The sequence below is a fragment of the Corvus brachyrhynchos genome, unplaced genomic scaffold (genome assembly GCF_000691975.1).
Source record: "Corvus brachyrhynchos isolate BGI_N302 unplaced genomic scaffold, ASM69197v1 scaffold103, whole genome shotgun sequence".
NCBI classification, from domain to species: domain Eukaryota; kingdom Metazoa; phylum Chordata; class Aves; order Passeriformes; family Corvidae; genus Corvus; species Corvus brachyrhynchos.
The window spans coordinates 5,347,429-5,372,278 of NW_008237436.1; the positions used below are offsets into that span (position 1 = coordinate 5,347,429).

General features: G+C 41.6%; 1 protein-coding gene across 4 annotated transcripts in view; it reads right to left on the minus strand.

Moving 5' to 3' along the window:
- MTUS2 (microtubule associated tumor suppressor candidate 2) overlaps positions 1-24,850 on the minus strand; it is a 261,298-nt gene that overhangs the window by 226,442 nt on the left and 10,006 nt on the right. Inside the window, exon 1 of one of the 4 annotated variants that reach the window (XM_008631454.2) lies at positions 14,925-15,240. The exons of 2 other annotated variants lie outside the window; for them this stretch is intronic. The gene's annotated coding sequence lies outside the window, so the exon portion shown is untranslated. Of the gene's footprint in view, positions 1-14,396; positions 15,241-24,850 lie in introns of those variants that run through there. One more of the 4 variants, XM_017731365.1, reaches the window with a different exon arrangement.

Here is a 24,850-nt window from a genome sequence, read left to right on the forward strand (position 1 = left end):
TCAGCACAGGGAGATTTGGACACTGTGCTTTGCACAGAGCCCCTCCTTCAGGCCTCTCAAGTACCACGACAGCACATGAGCAGAACAGTTGCTGTCACCCATTCATTTACTCAGGATGAGACCTTTTACCCTTCCAGGATGTATATTACCAGCTGTCAAGTGGCAACAACAGCACTCAGCTCCACATTAGGAAGATGCATCATAGAAATGTTAATCAATTCTAATCAATATCAGGTCCTGTGTCTGAAATGAGCTGCTGGCAGAAAAACGGCAGCAGCAGAGCTGAGGTTCTCCAGCAAACACTTAGGGTACAAAGGGAAAAGCAGTGGCCCCAAAATATCCTTCACATTTAAAAGGATGCTGGCAGGAGTGACGCTGAGGAGCTCTGGCACAGCGGGTCCCAACCTGACCAGCTGGCAAAGAGAATGGGTTTTGGTTTCCAGTGCAATCCACACAATCATTTTCATCAAACAGGATCCCATGTCAAGTTTTCCACCCTGTGCTCTCCCTGTACTGCTGGGACCCTCAGCACTGACACCAGGGAAGCATCTCCTATGGCAACCCATTCCAAACCCATGGAAAACAGACCACGTGGTACATAGGTGGATTTGAACCCCTGAAAACACTAATGGCTGTTTCATTTCAAGAAGGGGAGAAGACAGGCTGAGAAGAAAGGTTCACTATTCAGTGGAGGAAATGTGGCATGGCCCAAAACTGAATGACAGAAATACAGGGCCAGTAAGATACGTATTTTAAAAATAAGCTATTGCTAGCAGAACAACTCCAAACACGATTCCAGGAAGGAACACAGAGCACCCAGACACTCACAATACACTTCACACAGTACACTGATGGACAATAAACCTCTCTGAGCCAAAACGACAAATTGGATGGGGCTTCCTACATCTTTCAAGGACCACCAGCTGCCATCTGTATGTTTCCATATTCATCTATCATAATCTCATACTTATTGTAATTGTCACAAGCTTCATGAGAACACCCCTCACAGTGATCCCAGTCTGTCTTCCACATAAAAATCAATGTCAAAATTGGAGTCCCAATGGACTGAGCCTTTGTTATTTCTAATTCTGGGGACAGAATCCTTTTGTTTTTCCACACAGGTTAAGAAGCAAATGACTTTGATACTAACATGCTCAAGAAAGAACATTATACTGTAGTATTTGGGAGAATAAAATATTTTTAATAGTACCAAAATATTGCTTGATTTTGCCTTTTATTTGTACTTTTTGGTATAATAATTACTTCATTTTAACCTCCCTAAAATCATAAACAAAACTATATTCTTTTATTTTGAACATGCAGGGGTATCCTGGTCCAATTTCAAAATATTTTTGAATGTTCTATAAAATTAAAAGTTCATCCAAACTTGAATTTTGAGTTTGGCCCATCAACATTTTCTGAGGAAAAGAAAGAAAAAAAAAAAAAAAAAGAAGAACAAGAAGAAAAAATAAACCAAAGCCTATACCAGAAACATGTTGGTCAGCTCCTGAAAGATGTGCTTTTTAAGAGTCCCAGCTGGGCTGGCAGGAGATATGAAATATTAAATGCTTTTAAAAGAAAATAAACTATCTTTCTATGCATTCATATCAAAAGATCCTCACTTTTTTGCCCTTCTTACCTTAAAACCAGAGATATATAGATAGACAAATTGGGATTACTTACAAGTTGACACTGAAATTTCAGTTCATAGTTATGTAATGCAGTAGGATGCTTTAACATCAGAAATCTTTAACAAGTCAGTATTAGCTGTGAAGTGTTACTAATTCTGAATTCCTGGTGGTTTGCCACTTTAAATTAGGTACCAGATGAGATTAGATGAGGGGTGGCTTTTTTTCATTATTTGCTCATTCTTGTGCATTTATGAAAACAATTCTCTAGTTCTCGAAAAGAGCCCAGGTAAAACACTGTAGAAATTGAACACACAAAATATTACAATAAAATACAAAGAGACATAGCATTATATCTTCTGATAAATAGCTCTCTTATTAATTGTGCATCCCGAACAGAAATTAATGCAAATCAACTTTCTTCTGCAAGATATAATTTCATTCATTCCAGTGACCTGAACCACAGAAATAATCATCAATATTTTATCCTGACACCCAGACATCCATTACAGGATCCCATCCAGACACTCTTCTTCCAAGAAAGGAGCTCAGTTCTCCTGAATCAATTAATCTTTGTTTACTTACGTGTTTCCCCATCTATAACAGCACTGATTTAGTAAATCCCTTCTGAAGCTAAATTTCAACACTAAACAGAGAACTTCGACATGTGAGCTGGCAGAATTCATCAGTGACATATGGATATTCCCTAGCTACAGGAAACAGGAATTTATTCAGCTCAGGTTTATTGCTGGAAGTGTTTCCCGAGCACACAGGCTGCTTAGCTCTGCTGAAGTATGTGGTGTGCACCTTACGTCTCAATAATAAAATGTACTCCTAAAACCAAAGAGGGCCAGTTCCTGGCTCTGGCTGGAACTACACACCTCACACAGACCAGTGAGGCTGGTCACTTTCTGAACAAAACATTTGCAGCAAAAACCTCAAGACATGCTGATTTGAAAACAATCTTTCCAAACTGCAGCTTGTGTGTAAAACACATTAAACTGGTAAGAATGGATCTAACTCAGACATCAAACTACTTTTGTTGCCCTTATCCCAGGGCAAAAGGACTCAGCACTCTGCTGACCTGAGGTAGGAGGTGAGTACTCAGCTGATTTGCTGTAATAAGTGCATCTCACTAAGTTTGCCTGAACAAAAAGGAGATGGGCAAGACCAATTTTGGGGGGGGAAAAAAAATCCCCAAGGAACAACCACAAATTGCTGAATGTTATGTTAGTTTTTTCTTAGTTAGTGTTTTTCTGTGTTAGTGTTTTGCTTAAAGGACTTTTTTCCAGGAGGCATGAGAGTAAATAAGGGTGAAAGCTTTCACTTAAAAGAAGCAGTAATAAAAATTGCTATAATCACAGCCTAGCTTAAAAAATTAGATTTCACTCATTTTTAATACCACACTTTGCATCGGGATTGGATTCACTCTCTCTTTGGGTGTCTGTAATCGTACTTTTGATTTCTTCACCATGAGGACTTTGGCTTCTGTCTTCAGTGCAAGTCGTGACATTGGTACTTGTTTCTGTCTGTGGGAGGCACCACACCAAAATCTGCAGGACTTGCAGAAAACTGCAAGATCTGCTCAAGTTACCACTGCCTTGGCAGAAAAAGGCAAAGGTTTGTAGCCATTCGCTTACACAAGTAAGCTCTCAGCTGGCTTTTCTCATTTATTTAAGAAAGCAGATTAGGTCAAAATTTGTGAATGTCAAGAAATTGTGGACTGCTTCTTTAGCTCAACCAACATGTACACCCATCCAAAATCTGAAAGGAACTGCTAAACTCTCACTACCCGTAGAACCAGGTTTCCATTTAGTTAGAATTTGTATTATCCATTTCAAATATACACACAGCAGCTTGATTTGACACTACCCAGTCACGAACCCAAACTTCACACTTAAATATCTCATCAGGAACTCTTCAGAAAGGCTAATATATTGAGCCATTCCAATTATCATTAATAAAATTCTTGTACTTTATTTTGGAGCAAAAGTTGAAGTTTTCCACTCTGGCAAAAGAATCTGAAATACTGCAAGACAACTGCCTGTAATTTTGTGGAGAAAGAGGTTTAAGAGCAGTTTACTTGCTTTAGAAACCCATGGTATGACCTGGAATAGCAAGTACAGACATCCAAGCGCTGCCTAAGAGGAATTAGCACCACTGCTCAAGAGGACTATGATCCAAGAAGTCCTGACCAGCCCAGGTGTGAGCAACAGCACACCATGCAACGCTCCTGCTCCTGTTAAACATGCTTGAGTGCTCCTGAGCACTGAGAAACAGGGCTGTTTATGTATACCTAACCAGGTATTGTACCCTACCCTAAACCAGGAATTCCCTATAGAGGAAAGTTCTGGAGCAGACCGGGCAGGTCCAAGCACTGCAGCAGCCTCTTCTTTCAAGGGTGGCAAAGGGTACAGTCCACATGCAACTTTTCTTTTATCATAGGAGAGGTTTTACTGTCTTATGTTTCAGCCATCTCTCTTCAGCACAAGCAGGCACAAAAAAACCATAATGGGGTATTTTTAATTCCTCCACTTGCGTTTCTTTATTAATGCTCTACTCTGAGTCCAGTAGACTGCTACTGAAAATCCTCCTGGCAAACGATGCAGGATTCAAAGAGAAGAACAGAATTGTGTGACTTACTGCTAAAAAATGAATGGTGAGGCTAAACAACAGCTTAGGAAATTATGTAAGGAGTAAGTATACATTCAAAACAAACCCTTTTACACAAACCCGAGAACACTCCACCTAACAGCTTTTAAACAGAATAACTGCTATGCTAGTCAATTGTCTTGATATAAGCTCATCAAAAAAGATAAACCTTACCACTCTTTTCAGCCCAACACAGTCAAAGAAAATAAGTCTTAAACAGCAATCATTTTAAACTGCATGCCCAAAAATGCCAAAACAAAACAAAAATAAACAAACAAACAAGCCCCAAAAAATCCACAAAAATATAAACACATCTTAGAAGATCTGAGATGTTTTCTGCTGTAGGTCTACAAGCCAATAGCCAAAAGTTATTTGGACCAAACCCTTCACCACTGAAGAATAACATGGAAGAACCAAACCGAGCCTGCCCTTTGTTCACACCACACAAACACAGCACTCCTCTCTGGGAAGTGATGCTTACCAGTTTCCACGCAGGACTATACACCTCCTTCAACAGTGTCCTCACAAAACAGACTTTCTTTTGCAGCTGTGTGGGTTACAAGAGAAAACTCAGCAGGTTTTCCTTCAAGCACCAATAGTACTAAGAGACTGTCAGTGCAGCCAGCAGCAACCACCACCGATCCCACTCAGCTCAGCTGCTTAACTGAACCAAGATGCAGAGTGCACATGTGTCCTGTGCAGGCAGAAAACGTTTCCCTGGTAATTAGCACCAGAGCCTCCAACCTGGGGAGGCACTAAACTGCACTCATCATGAAAAATTAAACATCACTACTTGAAAGAGAAGCATTTGTTCTCAGTGTCAGGTTTTGGCACCACAACAGGAGATGAGAGACTCAATATCAAATAGTGACGATGAAGGCAAACTAGTCAGAAACCCTGGCTTAGCATGCAGAGTATTACACTGGTAACAAGTCAAGGATTTTGTTCTCAGATCTGTTTGTGAGAAGCAGTTTTGTGCATTCAGCAAAGGAATCAGAAGGGAGTAGCAATTACAGAGAGCTGCCGCAGCTGAGCTTTTTACACCATCACACCAGTGCAGCCCATTTCCCAGCAGGATGCTCCTATTGGGAAAACCTGGTATCTGCTCAACATTACTGTTCATCCCACGGCAGTTCAAGCAGTAGGATGTTTCTGAGCAAAACTGTAATGATTCAACAGAGAAATGTTCCACCCAGAGAGGGACAAGACGTTACCTCACCAGAGCCAGCAGCTTTAGTGGATTTATTGCATGTTATCCCACTGTGGTTATTTTTCCTCCCAGTTTTAATTTTGTAGCACATAGTGGTTCCTCGGTACAAGAACAATTTGCATAACCAAGCAGAGACTCATTTTGAAGCACACTTACAACAGCATCCAAATGCCGTGCTGTAAACAGGGCTGGGAATGGCACATCAGGTTTCAGTTTGCTATTAAATCTTAACATTTCCTGAGGGCTGTGTAGTCTTAATTGTATCTTGTGTCTTTGCCACAGCACTGCACAGTGTCATTTCAGTACAAATCAGATGAAAACCCACACGGATTTATCTAATCTGTTCCCCAATGAAAATTTTTGATTCCCATTTTCTCTGGAAACCTAGGAGAAGATAAGGTGCAATACAGAGTAGTGGAAGATTAGAAACACATTGCGGTGATTTTGTATTGGTATACAAAGTGAAACACCAAGGAAGAAGAGAGTGTAAAGTGCTTGCTGCTCTCCCAAAGACACCAAACGATGGTTTTTGGCAACTAACCCTTAAATTTCAGTTTGCTTCCTCACAGTCCCTCAAAATGCATTGCCTTTTTTTCCTTCTTCCTTCGTTATTCTTTAACTTCCCTATGGAGATAGGGTAGGGCACCACTGCATGCTTTATCTGTTTAAATGGTGTTTTAAAAAATCATTTTGGGAGTACACCCATATTTTTTCAATCTTACAGTGGAAATCAGGTTAATGATGCTGCTTTATTATGTCAGCCTGTAACTCAAAGTTCTGTATTTACAAGTACCAAACAAGAATTTGGTGAGGGTATTGCAGCATTCACTTAAAAACACTGTATGTGCCTAATTGGAGATAGAGCTTCTGGACTGCTTCAGCTTTTATGTAGCTCTTTGTTTATGTTTGCAGTCCACCCTATGGTCTGCATCCTTTTGTATATACACAGCTTCTGTGACAATCATCTATGAGATGTTTTCCTCGTGCTTCTTTCTCGGTTTTAATTATTCAGTGTCGGAATTAATAAACAGCTTAGAAAACGAAAATGTCACAGCTTAGTGCAGAATGCATCAATTAATAAAGTAGGATGCAGGACAATTTAAAGGTATATTCCCCAGTGGCAAGAGAGCTGATCCTCTTCCATCTGGAACACAAAGCAAAAATATCCCATTGACTGCAACGAGAGCCAGGGGGCTTAAAAGATTCTCATGACCTTACAAATTAAGACAACCTACTTTTCATGAACAGTGACAGAACTTGTAGTCTAAGCATCATTTAAGAGCTCTAAAGAGCACAGTATGCTTAAAGGGACCAAATTTACTTTAAAAAAGCAACTTGCAGATCTCATGAAAAATGTTATAACGGTTTGATCCAAATGTGTGCAATCAAAACCACAAAAACTTGCTAGTCTCTCCCATTCACTCAACTTGTCCTATAGTGAAATACCTTGGGGAAGGAAACAGGCCACAGGCTGTAACTTTTAGATTTTTTTAATTCTTTGAAGTACTTGGTCAGGGCATAAGCAGAGAGGTTGATAGGTGCTTCAGAGATCAAAGGGTAGTTTGGGCTTAGCTTTATCACCTGGATTTGAAGAAATCGCTGAGATCTGATTGAAGAAAGATACACTTATTCACTGGCTTCTACCATAGATTCTGCCTATATGCAAGAATGCAATAATAATGCTTACAGAAGCATCCATGGGGCTCTGAAAACACCTAACACAACCCAACAAATCCTGATACACCATTTGTAGAGGCAGAGAGAAACAAAAGAACGTAAAAATTGTGACATGGCTCCTCACAACCTCTCTAGTCTGGATGCAGCGGTGTCCCTGTTTCCTTCTTGCACTCCTAGAATTTCTTTTCACTGCAACTGCTTTCAGCCATCCATCAGAGAAGCAGGTTGGGGGAGATTTTCAAAAGAAGCGTCCCAGTCTCAGCTTGGGGACATGGACCTGCTCAAGGCAGGCAAAGCCCAGACAGTGTGGATCCAAAACTACATTTTCTTCCCAGGGACATCTGAAGCAACACACAATAACTATGCATGTTAGAAAACCACTTTTTCTGAGGGATCAATGGCAAATTATGTATTAAATTCACATGAAGAACAACAGCTCGGCAAAACAGGTATTTCTTAACAACAGTAATCCTCACCAGCTGATTTCCTGTCAACTATGTCCAGTGTACTCCTGCTAGTAGAAACCAAGTTTCCTTCTTGAAACAGGCCAGGCATTTTAGGCCCAACTGAAAAAAAAATTTTTTTCTCATCTCAACTACTTACTATGTTTAACCCCTTGAGACATGTGTCTTCTACTCCCCTGTCATCCCCAAACAGGTCCTCACTTTCAGTTGCTCATAGGCAGGCCATCAAGTGCTGTAGGCTTTATACAAACACGCAGTAAGAAATGGATACCACCTCAAAAAGTTAAAGCAGGATGAGTTAAAAAGCAAGTGTGGGGCGAATCCAAAGTCATGTGGAAGAAACACAGAAGTAAAAAGCTTTGTCCCAGATCAGTGGACAGGTAAGTAAAAGAGAGAAGCACTGATGACCTCCTGATGCTCAGTTTAGTGCTCTGTTAGTAGAAACTCTTCGCTTTAAGCACTTCATCCTTCTACTATAAAAAACAAGCACCTGATGTGGCTGTGGAGAGAGAGAAGGCTGTATGTTCACTTTAGGAAATCTGGAATTTCAAACACAATGAAACTCTACAATTTAACTCCCCAGGGCATCTATGAAAACCTGTGCTCTCTGTGGCTGGGAAAGGGTTCTCAGAAAGACATACATTAGTTGTGTGCAAAAGCATTTTCTGAGACAACAAAACATATATCACATCTTAACTGAGAAAACACAGACTCACAGTTAAAGTGGAAATTATTTTAATCTGTCCTGTGGCTGACAAATTAAATACAGAAGTGTTAATCCTTGAAGGCATATAGACATTTGATTAGGCAAAGTGTATTGATTGGTAAAAATTAATTCCAGCATCAAAACCTGTATTGATTGCTGCCAATCTGCTTACCCAGTTTAACTAACATGGCCTAAGAGACTCATGTTTAGCGAGGGTGGCTCTGTGGAGGGGCAGTTCCCCTTTCCCTTTCTGCTCTTTCCTCCCCATTTAACAGGACTCCACGGTGGTAGCCTTCTTCCCCCACACACTGTGGCTGCCCACCCACTTTGCTTATGCTTAATTCCATTTCTATCTCCATTTTCCACCAGCAGGAGCTAAGACTGAACACTGGGATGGGTGTTAGATGCAGAAAAAGGTGAGTTGCTGCAGGTGGAGGTATGTGCGGCAGCTCACTGTGGTGACAGGCCATCCACTGCCCTTCACTGGGCCTTCAGTGCCAGCACAGGGCTTCAGGGACACTTGTGCCCTGTGCTGCTCCCTTCCCAAGGGTCTTGAATGAACAGTGCCATAAGCTTGTGTCATGCTCAGTCTGGCACAGTCAAGGACTTACTTAATCCTCATCCACTATTAAGAGACACCGCATTACAAGATGACAACTTGAACCTCTTCTCCTTCCTAGCAGTACTGTTTACGTATTTCAAATAATTTCCACAGATCTGTGTGTTTACATTTGTCTTATTTGAGCCTTACAGATAGAAAATCTACTATTGCCAGTTCCCCAGCTAAAAACTTCTCTCTGTTCTCAGCAGAGCTTGCAATGCCTCCCAGTCCAGTACTACCTTCAAATTCAATTGACTTTTGTATTCACAAACCAGACTTAATGGGAATTCCTGTGGGAACACAATGGATGCATCCCAATTAAAAGTATGACCATCTATCATTGATGCCACATCAGTGTGTCTGATATTATCTGGGCCCAAGAAAATTTGGTGTGGTAGGCAAGAGTAGGAGGCAATGGCAGAAGGTGTTCCTGCCTGTGGTAGGGAAGCTGGAACTAGCTGATCTTTAGGGTTCCTTCCAACACAAACCATTTTATGTTTCTGCAAACTATATCAATACAAGGTCAAAATTAATAATGTCATCCTCAAAAGTCACTTGTATATTCTGTAATTTTCTTTTATTGAACCACATGTACACTCCTGATGAGCCCATTACCTTCACGATAACTTATGATTTTTCTCTTAAGAGAGTTTAACTATTACTTTACTCCAGTCAGGATTTAACAGTATCTAAAGACATATGCCATAATTATTCTTCTAAATCATTGCAATATTGGCCTTCTCAAATGGAAGATAATTCCAAAATTCTCATCACTGCTAAACAAATTTGCAATGTTGTAGTAAAGGTGTACGTAATTCCCTATTTCATAGATGCTGTCCCTCATACCTGCAGGGCATCTCTAACTTCCTCTTGCTCTCTGATGAGTGTAGCTGTTTATTTAGTGTTTCATTTATCAGCTATCCATGCACATTAGGTGATACCTTGGAGGGGGAGGGGGGAGGGTCCAGCATCAAATGCATAAATGAACAAGGAAGTGTGGGAGAGAGAAGTCAGCTACAATGAAAGGGTTGAAATGCAAAATATTTTGAAGTCTTACTGCATTCTTTTCTGGGCTACTCAGAATAAATGTGAATGACCTACATACTGTGCATACACACGAACTTATCAATTGGGTTAGAAAGGTTACATACACAGTGGCCCAGCTCCAGAGCAGCTCAAATAGAGCCCTCACAAAAAGAACCTCAGCCCTGCCTATTCATGTTAAAACAGAGCTATTTCTCTTTACAGTTTTCTGTTTCATAGTTCACTATTCTCACCTCTCTTGGTATTCACTTCAGTGATGGCCTCAGTGCTTGTCATTCAAGTAAGGAAGGATCTCTGCAGATATGAAATGCAATGCAAATACAAAGCTTCACAACTTTTTTTTTTGACCAGCATTTTCATTTTAATTTGTCAGCTCAGTTAATGAGTGGTTTAACTCCAAAATTATAGCAACCCTGAAAAGAGTCTGTAAAGTTTTATTCTGTCCATTAAGATTAAACTCGTATTTTTTCTACTGGCCTTCAGTGTTGCACCAAAATGAAACAGATCTGGTGTTGCCACTACAGTTACCACAAACACATAAAAAATCATGCAGAGACTAAGCACTAAGCAACATAAATCAGGATGCATAATTACACAGCAGCTGCTCACTGGCAGGAAGGAACCCTGCAAGCAAAATTTGGCCTAGTGATTTGGAAAAGGATTCAAACAAATGCCTACACTTCTCAAATGGCTAAGACTTAGTTTAATGTTAGCAACGTCCAAATCATCGTAACTCTTTACAACTTACTTTGTCTAGGATGTGCAGTCATAAAAAATACTGCTCAAGCGTCAACTCTCTTTTATTTCAAGCCGCTTTTGTTGTTACCTCCACTCTTGGGATCAGAAACAAAAGGTGTGTAGATCCCCAGAAGATGCTCTGGGAATGCAGACACTTTTTGTATACACATGCATCCAGTGTACAGGGGTGTCAAAGGGTTTTGGCACTGCCCAAAAAATTCCCAAATCGCTTTTCTGAATTTAAGTGACTGCTTCCCCCTTGAATGCCAAACATGCTCCTCCACCTCTTCTCCTGGTATCTAGCACTGGGTTCTGAGGCATAGTACTGCAAGAGGCCAGAAGCCTGAAAAGAAGCAAAAATTAGCACCTAGCTTTAAATAAGGCTTTTTAGCCCTTTATAGGATTTAGCCCTTGCTTTCCTAAAGCTCACTCATCAAAAGTAGTTTTTGAAAATGGGATGTGGGTGTTTGCAAATCTTAAGACATTACTAAGGTCAGGGAGACTGCTGCTCTAAGGGAGCTGAAAGCTTTACAGGGAAACCACAGGAGCACAGGGGAAAAAGGCTTTCAATACACAGCCCTGTTTACAGTTACCAGCACGAGCATCCTTTTGGGGAGAAAAAGTGATTTCCTTTGCAAGAGGTGTCCCAAACAGCCCACCGCCTGCTCCAGCACTGACCCTCCCATGGGGAAGAGGGGACCTGCAGGATGTTTCCATCTGGCTCACAACCATCTCCTGCACCAAACAATACAGAGGGCTCTGCTTCGATGGGCAGCTGGACTAGGTGACCTTCTGCACTCCCTCCCAGCCAACACACTACATCCTGGATCCTAAAAGGAGCTGGAAATAAGCCTGTTGATTTACATTTCTATATATAGGTATGTTCAACACATGCACCAATGGCCTGCCATCCCACTGAGCGGGGAGGATGGGGGAAGGGAGTGCTGATCTCAGTATCAGAACCTGGGATCCATCAGATCCCAGGATGCAGACACATGGGTAAGCAGGGTAGCACACTGTTCCAGATAATGACAACAATCTTTTCAATGTATTAAAAACTCAGCCAGAAAGGTGATAAAGGAAATTTTGGGGCAAAAGGAAAGATCAAAATAATAATAGTTTCAAAGCACTGTACTTATTTTAGACGTTCTTACAGCATGTTTCCATAGGAACTGGAACGCAAAGGAGCACACTGCAGCAGCGTTCACAAATGTTGTGTGGTTTAGCGGCTTGTAAAGCATCAGTTAAGGGCACCATGACCACTCTGAGAGTGCCAGGCACCTGCTGCCTTTGCTGCACAACAGGATCTTAGTTATGATGTTTTGCAAAACCTAGGAAAATAACATTTTTTCCCATATTTTTTTCCTGTCATCCTGCAGGCATGGCTGCTTACACATCCGTGTGTAGCCACTCCCCACCCAGACCCACTTCATGTGGGGCATGAAGACAGCAGCGTTTAACCCAGGTTGCTTGGCTGCTGTGGAGGTGGTGTGTCCTAAGGAGTAGCATGTGGGCCTGGTTTTTGTATCCATCTTTAGTACCCACCTGCTGAGTGACCTTGTGCAACTCACGTCAGGTAAGGTCTGCTCCATCTGTCAGCTGCCCGAAATGCATCTCACCCAGCTCAGCACGCGAGCAATTCTCTGGCCAACAGGAGAGCATCTATCCTGCCTGAGACACCCACACCATGGACAGGCCTCTTGTTCCCAAAGCATGCACCTAGTCACTTCCATACACTTAGCCCTTTTCCCACATGCCAACGGGCCAGGTGACAATTGATTCTTTTCTCCATTCAAAATTGGCTGCTACAAAGTGAGGTCTGTGCTGCAGCTCACCAAAACAGCATTTAACTGCATGAAGTGGTGTTGCATGTCTTGGAGCAAGGCATGGGCATGGGGGTGCTTTTGGTAACCTTGCTAGTGGGACAGCACTGGAGGATGTTTATGATGTGGAGAGCCAGACCTGGTGTAGTGTCACCCTTAACTCATCCTGTGTCAGCCTCCTCCATAAGCTGTCCTCAAAACTGAAATGGGCTCTTTGTCAGAGGGAAATAATTGGTTGTCTCCAAAAGACAGCATTGAAAGCAAAGAAACCCAGCCTACCAGATCCAGGCAACAAGGACCTGGGACTAAGGAGAATTAAGCTGGAGAATTAAGCTATTTAACTGTGTTACTCAAAGAGAACAAGGCTGCTCCAGAGTGGGATGAACTGTGCACCTCAGCCTGTGGTGGTGAGCCTAAATGACCAGTTTAACTTTAGATGGTAAAAATGAGACAAAATTACTCCCACCTCCTGTGCTGTCATTCCTCAGTGCACACAACGGTGCAGTGGCAGCAATCCCATTTGTAAAGGACTTTCTTACCAGCTCATGACAAGGGCTGTGCAAGCATTGGTTACCTATACTTCTGGATTGAGAAATAAACAGAACTTTGTTACTTATGGATTTGAAAACCCCCTAATATTAATATTTACTGAGACCTGCCTGACTCATACAAGTTAAGGTGGATAATTTTTAACAATCAGGATAAAACACATTCTTCCTTGGACTTGCCAGGTTTAACTTCACACGCCAGTGAGAAACTAAGCCAAAATGCTGGCCAAAGGCCTGCGTCCAGAAGTATCATCCAGACCACAGCCAGCAGAATCACAGAGAATCACAGAAGTTGGAAGGGACCCACAAGGATCACTGAATCCAACTCTTAGCCCTTCACAGGACACCTCAGCCCAAATGCTCCATCACTTGTAACCACTTACAAATATATTTATGCTGTTGTGGAAATGCAAAAAAACTATTCTTTTTTTTTAAGTTGCATTTTGTAAATGAATTCAGTTGTTGCCTACAGCACGGAGGTATTTTATAAACGCTGTAACAAAAACGTATCAATTTAGATATTTAGATACTCCACATACTGCAACATTTCTTTCTCAGCACAACTCCCACTGTAAATACTGCCATAAAAATTCATACTTAATTACATATTTAACAAAGAAATATAGATGTAGGATGTCTGAACCCAGCTCTCATTTCAAATGTTACAATGACAGCTTCAGTCAGTGTAAGGATAGAAGTATCTGGGAAGCTGTGACAGCCTCACACTGAAATTCTGTTTAAAACCTGATTATTTAAAAGAAGACAATTCTGATTATTTAATCTCTTTTCACACCTCTCCAACAAAGCAGCTTTGGGAAGGTGCATTAAAACTGTATTCCACTATGTCTACACCTTGTATTTTAAGAATCAGAAGCAGTATGTTACAAATACACATATTATCTATGCTTTTGTGTCTCTGAAGTCATACACTGAGGTGGCAGAAGACATACTTTAATGTCAATTTTCAAATCTGAGTGAAATTTAATGACTTAAGCCAGTGCTGTAACAAAGACACTAAAGCAGGATGTAAATCTTGCTCACCTGCATGTACTTGCACAACTCCAGATGCAAACACTGACTTTCCCAGTGGGGAGTAAAGTCACAAGCCACAGTGAGATGTACTAAACACCAATCTACTTCACAGCCCAAACTAAACAAAACAACACATATCAGCATTTAGTATATAGATAATGTAGAGGTATTAGAATTTCTGGTTTTACTGCTGTTTTTACCTTGGATAACTCAGTCTCTAATAAAGAAGAATACAGTGTTCTGCACTGGACAAGCCAGCTGCTGTGAACTCACCCAAGCATTCAGCTTTCTGTTCTGGGTTCCCTTGTGGGCAAGTCAGATCCAGATCTTCTCTCTCGCATCCGAACTTGGTCTGTTTTTACCCAAGACCACATCTCACTCCAAGAAACCATTGCTTTTATAAAGAGCACCAATGCCCAGAGTGAGCCCAGCAAGGGCCAGGCTGCAGGACTTCTCTAGGGGCTAAGAACAAGTAGGAATCTGCCAACCTGGCCACCCACTCCTGAAAGCATTTCTCCAGCTTAGCTTTCCCACCACAAATTCTTGATGCAGAGAAACAATTGAAAATAAAAAGCAATCCAGTCATTTATCCTCCGGGCTGGAGAGAAAGAAGGAGACTGCCACAGCAGCGCCTGTTTTGAATGCTTGGCAGGTACACAAACACAAGGGGGATGATGCTATAGATAAGCATAGACAGAAATAGCTAGAAGGATGAGCTGGCTCAGGGTAGCAGTGGTGAAAGGCAGCAATCTCCCTTCTCCTGTGATTGCACCAAAACTAGCAGCTGACCCGCAGACTCACCGAGTGTTGGCAGGAGAGGGTCCCCCCAAGCTCTGAGCATCACACTGGAAATATCCTCCTCGCACAGATCCCCTTCCCCATCTTGGATACATTTGAAGGCTGCATCTTCTCAGCCTGCTTCTGACTCAGAGCATAAAACCTGCTTGCTGCCTGTCAGGGGTTTTGGTGCTGTTCCCAGAATCCTACCAGGAAGCTGCAGCTCACAGATCCCCCTGCGCCAGCAGGAAAATCCAGTAACTGTGGCTCATAAAATAGTGCCAAAGCACCAAACTGAAGTATCTGGGCAGGCACCTCATCTCTCCCCCATGAGCAGCCTCACACAGCTCTCCCTACCGCTTGTACCAGCCCACAAAGAGACAAGCACAGAAACGTCACCTGGCACTTATGCAACTCAGCTGCAAAAACACAAAACAGTTAAAATCAAGAGTTTCACCTACCTGTCACCATTTAATAACCCTTTGTTTCCCACTCCCTTTCTGTATGGCAACGAACTCTGATTTTCTTCTAAAATTGGAAGAGTCTCACCTGAATGTGCCTGCACTGGGGAAGAAGGATTTAAAATCCTGCTTTTTAAAGCTGCTTGAGGAGGAAAAGATTCATCAGTGCTTCCTTTACTCTGTGCAGTATCAATATCCAGGAACCCAGATCTTTGGCTGTTGGTATGATGGGACAACCTGAGAAATTTCACGGCTTGATACGGGTTGAGATGGGTAAGGACACTGGGCTCAGCTAGAGGTGGCAGTCTGGGAAGAGAGACAATCCTACTCAATCTGAGAAAAAAGAGAAGGAGGGAAGTAAAGAAAGGGTAGAGTCACAAGCATCACTGCTGTGGTTTAACTGGTGGGGAGCAAGGATGGTGAGGGCAGGACCAGGCATGTATCAGAGCAGAGACAACTACAGAAGACTAGGACTGGGTCACAGACATGTGAAACTGTGCAGTACAACAGAATGCATGAGTGGGGCAGGCAGGCAGGAATGTGAGAACACAACAGAAGGAGGGAACAGGCATGGGAACAAAGTGATGTCATGAGAAATGGAAGAAGAATGATCTGAGACACAAAACTCAGTGCTTAGGAAAAAAAACCCAAGGAAAAATAAAACTCAAACTAACACCAACCTCATTTTAAATCATTTTATTAACCTGTTGAGCCTGAAGACATCACATTCTGACACATGTTCCAATTCCCTTGTTTACTCCCTTGTAACCACTGCAGAGCTGCACCCGGGGGTACATTACTTCACCCACTGAACCATGCTCCTGTGTCCAGCATGAGGTGAGGGACAATCCTGAGAGCAAAGGGACTCAGGACCACTAGCACAGCATTGGTGGCAGGGCAGACAGGAGCCACGCCACCACAGAGCTCTTCACCTCCCATGGCACCACTACACCGACCCAGTGGAGGGGCTCATACAGATGTGGGACCAAACACTGCTATTCTGGGAGAGCTGCTGTCATGCTCACCAGCTGCCAGCACTGCCAGCTCAGGTTGCTTGAAGAAATCTCATAGGCTATAGCCATCCATTAAATTAGTCATTCCCAAGTAGTTTCCCAAGGACAAGGTCACCTTCCAAGATAGGACTGAAACGGGTGACTGCATGCACACTGCCTGATGGGGGCATGTCCTGACCCTCTTAACTCCTGAAAATACACCTAGGAACCCACTGGTTCAGAAAGCTGCCTGGCAGGGGTCAAGTTCAGGCCAGGAACTGCTCCAGCAGCTAGGCTCTCCTTGGGGCCTGGCAGTGCTCCTTGCTAATAGAGACAAACCTGCAGCTTAACATAATACTACAGCTGGTCAGAGAAAACCTATTATTTTTTCATCCCCCTTTGTTTGTCATGACTACTCCAGGAAATCAGAAAAAAAATAGCACGTTTTTCATAGTAGAGAAACTCAAGAACCTCAAATAAATGGCTTTTGAGATAGGGCTGATAAAGAAAAACCTTAGGTTCAGAAAGATTAAACCTAAAAGGGACAGCAGAGATACAAAGGGAAACTGAAATTTGATGGGAAAAAAAAGAAACAGCAAAGGATAGCTTTAAACAACTTGTGCCCAGAATCTTCAGGCACATTTATTTGCTGTTTTCCATGAAGGAAACCCATTATTGTTATAAAAATTACTGCACATTTTTCTGATTATGTTGTTTTGTTAGATAAGAACCAATGTTGTGTGACAGTGCTTCAGTAGTAGCACTAGACCACTCACTGTAGATTAAATTACAGATTTCAAACTCATTAAACAAATACATGGACCATTAAAATAAAAAGTGTGTTTGAAAAATTTGTGGGATGTAAACTGTTCCTTTTTAAAACATTCCTACCAGCTAGGGTTACCTCTTTTCAAATTAATGGAGAAGTAAGTTTGAAAAGCAAGTAACTGCAACCTAAAGAAACTAAGCAGGAAATTTTTGGCAGTTGATTGGGGTAAGTACTTTGCATCAAGCAGCTGATGACTGCAGACCTGCCTTGTGTTTTTTGCACTATTTTCACAATAAGGTGAACAGTTACCACATTTTCTTTGTCAAAGGGGAGAGTACAGTTGGAGTATTTACAGTTTGATGTCTACCATTCAAATGATGGGTAAGAAAACAAGAACAGGAACAGATGGGCTTCTTTTAACTGAATTTAAGTTATTTAGAGCTATTTCTGGTTAAAAAAAAAACCAACACACACCAAAAAACAAACACAATATGCCTTCCTGCTTCGTAATACTCATCTCAGATTTAACATCTACATTTGCTGAAATAAAAGTGAACTGGACTCCAGTTTTTAAAGTATATGATTAATACAATTTAGTGCCCCATTTTTAACTTGCAAAGCTGTTGAAGGAACTGTTTTATTTGCCAAGAGTCCTTAAATATTTCTTTATCCTTTCACTGGGATTTGCTTGCTGACTACTTTCACAGCTAAATACCTGCCTTGTATGTTTGATTTTTCCTCACCAGCACCCCAAGTGAAAAAGCTGTCTTAACCTCTTTATTCCACCAGGAATAAACACTTTTGAAAACTAACTGGGAATCTCCTTATAGGCAACAATATACATACAGCTTATTTTCCCAGTATAGTTTTAGGAGGACACTCTTCCACCTGAATTAACATTATATAAGGTCTTGCGAAAGACCAGAGAGTCAGTTTGCCTCTAGGAAATAAACCAGTGATAGATACCACCACTCCTGGCTCAGTCAAGCCAGTAACAGCCAAAAAAACCCATACAAACCCTGTCATAACCAAAAAGGGATATCCCCAAAAATCAGATACAAAAACACCATGAACCCAAGCAGCTCCCAAGAGCACATGCAACAGCACTAGAAAAAAAAAAACTAAAGTATCTTCTTTCTCTACAAAGAACTTGTATGTCATGATGATATGGTTGTGGCTGGGATAGAGTTAATTTTCTTCATAGTAGCTACTACTGGACTCTGTTTTGGATTTGTGCTGGAAAACATAAAGTGTTGGTAATTCAGGGATGTTTTGGTTACTGCTGAGCAGGGCTTACACAGGGTCAAGGCCTTTTCCACCTCTCACCCCACCCTGCCAGCAATGGACTGGGGGTGCACATGGAATTGGGAGGGGACAGAGCTGGGACAGCTGACCCCAGCTGACCAAAGGGATATCCCAGACCATGTGGTGTCATGCTCAGCATATAAAGCTGGGGGAAGAAGGAGGAAGAAAGGGGGAATGATGGGAGTGATGGGGGTCGCCTCCCAAAGTCACCATCAAGCGTGATGGGGTTCTGCTCTCCTGGGGATGGCTGAACACCTGCCTGCTCATGGGAAGTGGTGACTTAATTCCTTGTTTTTCTTTGTTTGCATCATATGCTCTTGCTTTCCCTATCAAACTGTTTTTATCTCAAGCCACCAGTTTTCTCAATTTTACTCTTTAAATTCTCTCCCCCCTCATGCTGGTGGGGAATGCATGAGGGGATGACTTGGGGCTAAACCATGACAAAAAAATACAAAATATTTCTACAGTTCATATGCACGACCTGTCATCTTTTTAACTTCCTGGCCAGTTTCAAGCAACTGTGATGGAAGTGTTGAATTCCCACAAGCTCTGTGAAAGTTGGTGATCAGGGAGTAGAGCTCAGGAAAGCCTAGAAAGTAGCTTTAACTTCATGTTCATGTTCATGTGACAACAGAAGGTCTTCATGGGAAAATTTTTCCTTAATGATGAGAAAGTTGCAACTGGAATAAGTATTTCATGATACACCAAGGAATTAATCTCTTCATCACAGTTTCTCTCCCATGGTGACTGTCTATTGTCTAATGAGGTGCTACTGCGACTGATGTTTCCATGGCAATTCCAGCATCACTAAGGACTCTCCCCTGTGTGGCTTCTCTGTACAAAAGGGCTTGGTACAACTCAGTCAAAAAGTGAACTGATCATGAGGGACAAATCCAAATAGAAACCAAGCTCAGTAGTTCTGCTAGTTTTGTGACCACTAGCATAATTCTGTGGTCTTGAAACCCAAGAAATTGTCATTTTTTAAAACTGTACTGATTTTTGGAGTACAGTGTTTCACGGACATGTTAATTGATAAATGCAGCAGTTCTTTATGTGAAAAGGATTTACTCTTTTTCCTGAATCAACATTTGATTTTAAAGACTGTCCCATTGCTTTCATGGTAGAATGTAAGGTGATTGGAGCTCCCAGTGCTCATAAGAAAACTCTCTGAAATTGATTGAACACAGTGGAAGTGTACCAGATAGTTGAGAAACAGCTTCTTCCTACCCTTATTTTTGCTGATACTCTTATTTGAACATGATAAGATGTGCTGTATACAAGAAAAACTCTATAAATACTCATAACACTACATGAGAACCCATATTTACATGCATGAGACTTGTTTGTTCTGGCTCCCATTTTAGTGGCCAATAATTCAAACTTGAGGCAAGTATGGAAACAGAAGCATGGGGGTGTCCATCAACCTGGCAAAAGATCATAAATCACACCAGTCACAGATCCCTGGTAAGAACCAAAACTACAAAACACTGAATAAGAGGTTCTAATCACTAATGTCCTTTTCTCTAGCTACCTTCCTCTGCCAATTCCGTGGATGCTAAAAACCAAAGAGTCCTTCAACAAAAACAAACTTCAATTCTATTGCTCTTGAAGTTTAAATTATTCCCAGTACCACAAACAGACTTTCTCCTGAAGGATTGGTTTTACCATTCTAATACTAATAATATGATGTACATACATGGTTACTTTTCAAGCTACTTTTACTGAGGGGACTATCCTAGTACCTGGACTCAACCTCCAGTTATGCTTGATATCAATTAAATATTTCCAGATGCCTGAACAGAGTCTAAAAGAGTACCCGCGCAATTAATGAGTGCCATGGATTCTCATCAGAGCATGTGAAAATGGGTCAGCAACATTTTAGAGAGTGCACATGTAAAAAATGATGTCTCAGGATGCCCTCCAGCTCTCCTCTTCTAAGTCTACAATGTACACCATTGAGATAAAGTCTGTGTTGAGCAGTATCTGTTTCTAACGTACTGCAGACCATTTCCCCACCTTCTTTGAAAGCTTTTGTTGGGTTCCTGAAGTTTACTACTTCATCATCCCTCCAAGCTTTGTTTCTGTCCACCCACCCCTTAGACTTCTTTCAGTCTTCTCACTTAATCATCCTCTTCAGTATGTTTTGTCTAACCTCAGTTTCCTGACTTCTCTTCTGTATTTCCACTTAACTTTAAATCACACTTGCTGTCATACTGTACTGATTGTTTCCCTAAATTATGTATGAAAACAAGTGGAAAGTACCATCCTAAGACACCACTGAAGCTGACAAGAATTCTCTTGAATTCATTTAGCTATGAGAGACCTTCGACTTTGCTACGAGATTTCATTTTATTCACTACATCTACTGCTCAAAGACACTCTGAACACTAACAGTTAACCACTGCAAGTGACTCAGTTCTATGTTTTTCCGCCTTAGTGTGGCGGATATTTTTTATGTTGTTCCTACACAATTCCCAGCAGCCAGGGCCAGAGCCTGTGTAATAATTTGTGTCACTGAGAGCACTCTCCTTCAATCTGCAGTGCCCAGCCACGCCAGCAGCTAGTCTGCTAAATGATCAGTTAGTAGCAAGAATAAAGAGTTTAAGCTGTGTAAATAAGAAGCATTCATATAGCTGGGAAGAGAGGCATTAGTTATTGTGCTAACAGAATATCCTGACTACAGGAAGGACTACAGCACAGACAGATCAAGGATTCACTTATCACTGATATCAAGTAAGAGGATTATATATTGCATTAACAAGAGATGTTTTCATATTCCCTGCTCTCCATATCCCAGGCAATTTTCTCTGGCCTCTCAGAAGAGAGCACTCAAAGTGACTGCTTAGAGTATAAAAGTTAATAAGCAGCGGGGATGGCTGAGATTCACTAGATCAGTGGGACGCCAACTTCTCAGCAGAAAAATAAAGATTTCTCTGCTCTCTAAAGATATTTCAGAGAGCACATATTCTTTTATTACACCAACAACATGAGGTGGCATAGACTCTTCCACCTTACTTTGATGAACTGCCCACACTTACTTGATCACACAAGAAAGACAGGCTGTTCCCTTGTGGAGTGGGGAGTGAGATAAAGGAAATGGTGCCCACAAGACAGCTTGTAGACTAATCAGCACGGCCCAACTTTACGGCAAATGGAGACCAACCATGTTGTCTAGTGAGGAGTGGCTATTTACAGTTTTGGGCAATTCAAGGCAAAGAAGAACCTCTGCATTACTTTATGTCATGGGGGTATAGCCACTCTCCTGGAAAAAGTGATGTGTCAACTCAGAAGGGTGACTCATGCACTTGAGGAGGTGCTCAGTGATGCCTCCTCCTAGTAATGCCCTCAAGTCATGTGTAAACAACCATTCTGCAAAGGGAAGCTCCAGCTCTGACAGATCTCCACACCTAATAAATCAGATTCCAGCGGTATCAGTTCCGCTATGTGCTGTGGAACTTTCCTCAGGATATTGTCCTACCAAGGGTTTGCAGGTGCATTTTTTCAGAATTAGTGCTATTAATTCTTTCTTTGGATCAAGCGGTGATGCCAGTTTTTGTAATTCCAGCAGGTAAGAAACCTCTACTCCAAGAACATGACATAAGCCAGCTGGATTTTTACAGTAGCAGAATCCTTTACTTCTAGAAATTTAGAAGCTAGAAATTTAAGGTAAAATCCAAACTCCTTTAAGTAACATTTAAAAAAATGAAATAAAATTCAGTATATTATGAGATACAGCCTGGAGGTTTTCATAAAAAAAAGTGAGTCTTGAGGACACAGACTGTGTTCTTAATACAATAAATCAATGAAGACCCAATGGGCTCAATCAATGGAAATTTTAATGGAACTTGTAAGCATGTGAAAACTGTATTCCCAGTCAAGTCACACTACCTTTTGAAGGCAGTAAGAAAATGCAGATTGAAAAAAAAAAAAAAAAAGGAAAAAGAAATCATAGAATGTTAAGGGGTTGGAATAGACCTTAAAGATCACCTAGGCCAAACATCTGCCACCACGGGCAGGGACATCTCCTACAGGTAGGACACAAAATGCCTCTGAAACAGTGCCTGCAAGACCCAAGAAGAATTTCTGTTCTCACTGATGAGGACAGGATGACCTGATGGAGATATGACACCCAAGACAACACCTTTCAGATGATTTAGAAGAGAAGGATAGTTGTTGGATTCCCAAAAACCTACTCTAAACATGAAAGCTGAGCAAGAGCCATCAGACCCTGGCAGAACCAGATCCGTGGTCTGAGTCATCCAAAAGGCTAGTGAAGCCAACAAGACTCTTGACAAGCCTCACTTCTCAGAGGAGTATCATTGTGCATGATTATTTTGTGATTTAAAGCCCCTCTTCAGCCAGTGCATATTAAAACAGACAATTTTGAAGCATCAAATAGAAGACCTTGCCCCAGCAAATTGGGTGTCCATAACTGGCCATTCATTTAAGAGACTTGATGGTTCTTGTGGGTCCCTTCCAACTCAAAAGATGCTCCGAGCATGAACACTGTATAACTCAGGTGTTACTCTGTGGTAGAGGGGCCAGAGCTGACTCAGTGCTAAGCCAGATGACATATTCAAGCCACAAGTAGTTTTCTTGCTTATTCTTGAGCAATATTCTGTCACAACAGAATATACTTAACCATGAAAGTCCAAAATGCTGAAGTGAATCCATGGAGTTCACTTTATAAATTGTCCATCTTTGAGAAGAGATTCTTCATTTCCAGGAAAGGCTCAAGTCAAAGGGCAGAAAACTGAAATCTTTAATGTTCTTGCTGGTGATTTTCTTCATAATTAGAAGAAAAAAAAACCCCAAACCCCCCACAAGATTAGAACTGACCCACCACTATTGACTAAGCACAAAACTCACTACACTACATTACAACAAAACTATTTTTACCAGCATCCCCATTCAGCTTCACCAGTTCCCAGTGTGTGGAGATAAAATCAGTGAAATGTAACAAACATAACAATGCTGTTAGAGGCACTGACAAGTGGTTCATGAGTGAGGCATCAAACCAGCCAAAGATCAGGTAAAGATGTGAAGGGCATTCAGGGCTGAGGATAAGAACTTTACTGTGTCATCTGTGGATGAGAGGCAACAAAGGGGGTCAGTGCAGAAGATGGTGCAGCAGGGAAGGTCAGCCAGGAGAGTGGCTGATGTACACAGCTGTGATGGCAAAAGCACTTGCCTAAGAAGTGGGGCATTGAATATCTAAGGGGTGTTACAGGAAAAGTGACAGGATCTCAAAATGATGTGTAGGTAACTCCCTGCTGTGAGGGTGGGCAGCAACTGTACTCTCTGCACAGAAAAATGTACAGGGGAAAAAAAAAGGAGAGTATCTCTTTTAGCTACATGCCTGAAATAACCATGAGCCATTCACAGAGAGAAAACAGAGATGCAATAAGGTGCAGAGCAGCATGGCAGGACATCAGGCAGATAAGTCTTGGAAAGAGCTGACCTAGCAGTGGTAACTGCAACTGTGAAAGGTGGTAAAACCAGCTCACTCCCATCCAGGAGCTAAAAGAAAATCCCCACTCAGGGATGGATATGAGAGGATGAATCTACAAAGTAATGGCTGAGCAAAAACATCAGCATGTTTCCAAATAAAATGTTTTTCATGTGAAGTGCAGTGTCAACAGCAGGAACATAAATCCCAGAACATTTAATTTTTTCCAGAAAAAAAAGCTGAAAAAGTTGAGGAAGAAGATGTGTTAGGTGTGGCAAAGTTTGAAGAGACCCATCAATAATGGTAACAAGTGCAGCAGAGTAACTTTTCTGAGAGCTGTTTCCTTCTTCATTTCTTTATCAATAGGTAAGCATTCCCTCTTATCTCTATCCAGAGTTGCATGGCTATGATACCACCTCACTTAATTGCAGGCCGGTGGAGCAGTAACAAAATTTTCTCCTAACTGAACCAAAACATTCTTTTCAGAGCATCTTGGTATGAATCTATACATGGGCCATCATCATTTGTGCTGTGTTCTCCTCTAGTTAGGAGATGAGTCTTTTGGCAACATGGTATTTCCTAACCCTCACCCTACTCTTCTTGCCTTTTGCCCAGGTGAAGGAAGGTGGGAAATCAAAAAACCAACAGAACCAGAAGATTTTTACTGATGGTAAAAGTCACTGAGATGAGTAGGGGAGTCAAGCCAGGGATTTATAGCATGGATTAATTGAGGGAGACCAGAAGAGAGACTTAGGAAAGAAAAATCTGGCTGCTGACCTTGGGGATGTGGAAGGTGGTGACAGTCAACAGCTACTTTCTCTCATTGTCACAGGAAGTTTAATCTCAAGCATTTATATGATACAGGGTGCAAATAACAATTTCTTTCCATTTGGGACCAGGTTTGGTATTGGAAGAGCTCAAGCTCCTTCATCTACTCCTCTAAACTTTCTTCTACCTCTTCACCATCACTTGCA